Raw genomic sequence first — 2815 nt, forward strand, 5'->3', positions numbered from 1 at the left:
ATGTGTACAGTTTATGGGTAAATGAAAACGAAAAAAAAAAAAAAAACTCAATGACCAAATATATATAAATCGAAAAATATGTTACCCTTTTAAGTCATTAACACTATTATTAAACATCTTAGTTTTTATTTATTTATTTATTTATTATTATTTTTTTAATGGGTTAAATGGAAATGTATTGATATTCAAAATTTTCATTCACTTCAAAAACATAAATGTATGCATTGGTTACACTCCAGAGAAAGATCATTATTGTATGTATTAGAATGAAGCATGAACTACCGCTTATATCCGTTTAATCCCTATCCAAGCCTATTATCAACTTCAACTTGAAGTCATCTCAATACTAAGTAGTCAAAATTTAAGAACATACATCCAAAATGCAGGAAAAAGGATAACATTCAAAACGATTATGTTCTACTTAATTCCAAGTCAAAAATAAGAGCATAGACACAAATGCATGAGAAAGAAACAACATTTACATGCATCATAAGGGCACACAAAATTTAAATTCATCTGATGATTTCAACAAAACCAAAAACTCAAACTTGAATCAAGAAACTTATTACATCCTTTATTTGAACCCAAACTTAGATCAAGAAACTCATAACATCCAAACTATTGTGTTCTACTTCTATTTATTTAAATTCCATAAAATAATACAACTCCCACCACAAGCACATATTCTTAGTTTCTCTTTGGTACAAATCACAAAAATCGTGGGATTTCTTTCTTTTTCAGACCTCATCATCATCATTACAATATATGAAAACAAAGATCACAAAAACATAAACAGAAATAATCATGTGAACACCAAAAAACAAAAACAAGAATCTGAGAATAATTACCACAAGACATGAGCTTCAATTTCTCAATGACTGTTCTTCTTCCCAGAACCATAGTAACTAACATACCATCTCACAAATTTCTTCAAACCCGTTTGAAGATCAGTCGTTGGTTTATAACCAAATTCCCTTTCAGCAAAACTAATATTCGCATGTGTAAACTGAACATCACCATTTCTAGGCAACTTCATCACCATTCTCTTCGCTTTCACTTTCAATAATTTCTCCAAAATGCTCACAAGATCCGATACAGGAACAGGTGACGTATTCCCCAAATTGAAAACCCTCAATTGCGCAGGTCCTTTCTTCTTCCCTCCACTTCCTGTACTCTTTTCCGCAGTATCTAAAGCACCCAAACAACCCTTTACAATATCGTCGATGTAAGTAAAATCACGCGCCACAGTTCCATGATTTGAAGCTTCAAAGATTGGAATCGATTTCCCTTTTAAGATATCTCGAGTGAAAAAGAAATACGCCATGTCTGGTCTTCCCCAAGGTCCGTAAACAGTGAAGAATCTTAAACCCGTTAACGATAAACCATATATGTGATTGTAAGTGTGTGCGATTTCTTCACCTGCTTTTTTTGTAGCGGCGTATAAGCTTGCTGGTTGATCGGTTCGATCTTTTTCCGAAAAGGGTACTTTGCTGTTTAATCCGTAAACAGAACTAGATGACGCCCAAACTATAGCAGGTTGTGGATTAGCGTTTTTACAGACTTCGAGAAGATTAACAAGGCCAGCGATGTTACTATGAACATAAGAATTTGGGTTTTCCATGGCGTATCGAACACCGGCTTGAGCTGCTAAATGCATTACGTGAGTGAAAGGGTTTACCTCGAAGAGTTTTTGGAGCAATGCCATGTCGTTAATGTCACCTTCGACGATGTAAATCCCACTTCTTTCGAGTAAGGCTTGGCGAGCCCTCTTGAGTGTTGGGTCGTAGTAGTTGTTGAAATTATCAAGACCTAAAACGCCGTCTCCACGGCGTTTCAAGGCGGCGCTGACGTGGGTACCGACGAATCCGGCAGCTCCGGTTACCAATACCGATAACCCATTTTGGGATCGGATCCGGGCAGATGATCTGACCCGTTTTTCCCACGCGGGTCCACCCCACGAACTGGTTTTTAAAGATCTGCGAGAGAGATCTGATGGCATTGAGTTTGGTGGTGATGTGGATGGTGATTTGAAGAAGAAGACGACGATTAATCCGAGGAAAACAAAACTCCAAAATGTGAGTTTTGCTAGAGATGAATAGTGTCTGAATCTATGAATGTATGGGGATTTATCCATCTTGAATTTCCCAGGTGTCGATGGGATGTTATCCATATGAGATGAAGATAACTTCATAATCATTCAAATTCTTGCCTGATTTTCGTGGAATGTGATTAGGGTTGAAGCAGCATCCAGTTTTCTTCTCAAGAAATCGATGGTGGAGCTATGCAATTGATGAAGATAAAGAAGAACAAAGGAATGGTTCTCTGTGTTGGTGAATGGTGATAGTCTTCCTCCCACTTTATTTTTCTTGTTGTTTTATGGGGGAATGAGGAATCTTCTGGTTTCTTGAGCGATTGATTGTTTACTTTTGTGGGTTTTCTTTGGTTCTACAGGAATTGAGAATGATTGCAAAAAATGGGCGATGGCTGATGAGAGAGAGAGAGAGAGAGAGAGAGAGAGAGAGAGTGAGTGGAGTAAGAAAGGGAGAGAAGAATTGAGTTGGAAGGATCTTGAATGTTAATGGAGATTTAGGGTGGACTAATTACAGCACGTCGAAGTCAAATAGGTTAAGTGTAATCAAGGCTTTTATTTGGAAGAAATACGTTCATAAAATAATATATATTTTTAGGGTTTTTAATTGTGAAATGAGGCCATGGAATTCAGTCAATTCATTAATTTGACAACATGTGTTCATATGGGGATTTGAAATACGGGTGGGAATGGGATTTATTGGGAGATGGAGTGGATGAGATCTTG

At 36.9% G+C, this 2815-nt stretch overlaps 1 pseudogene; it reads right to left on the reverse strand.

The window, feature by feature from the left end:
• Positions 1–505: 505 nt before the first annotated feature.
• On the reverse strand, positions 506–2593 carry LOC145041874 (UDP-glucuronate 4-epimerase 3 pseudogene; annotated as a pseudogene).
• Positions 2594–2815: the final 222 nt, after the last annotated feature.

Source organism: Lactuca saligna, chromosome 4, assembly GCF_052625555.1.
Source record: "Lactuca saligna cultivar CGN05327 chromosome 4, ASM5262555v1, whole genome shotgun sequence".
In the NCBI taxonomy this organism is placed as follows: Eukaryota; Viridiplantae; Streptophyta; class Magnoliopsida; order Asterales; family Asteraceae; genus Lactuca; species Lactuca saligna.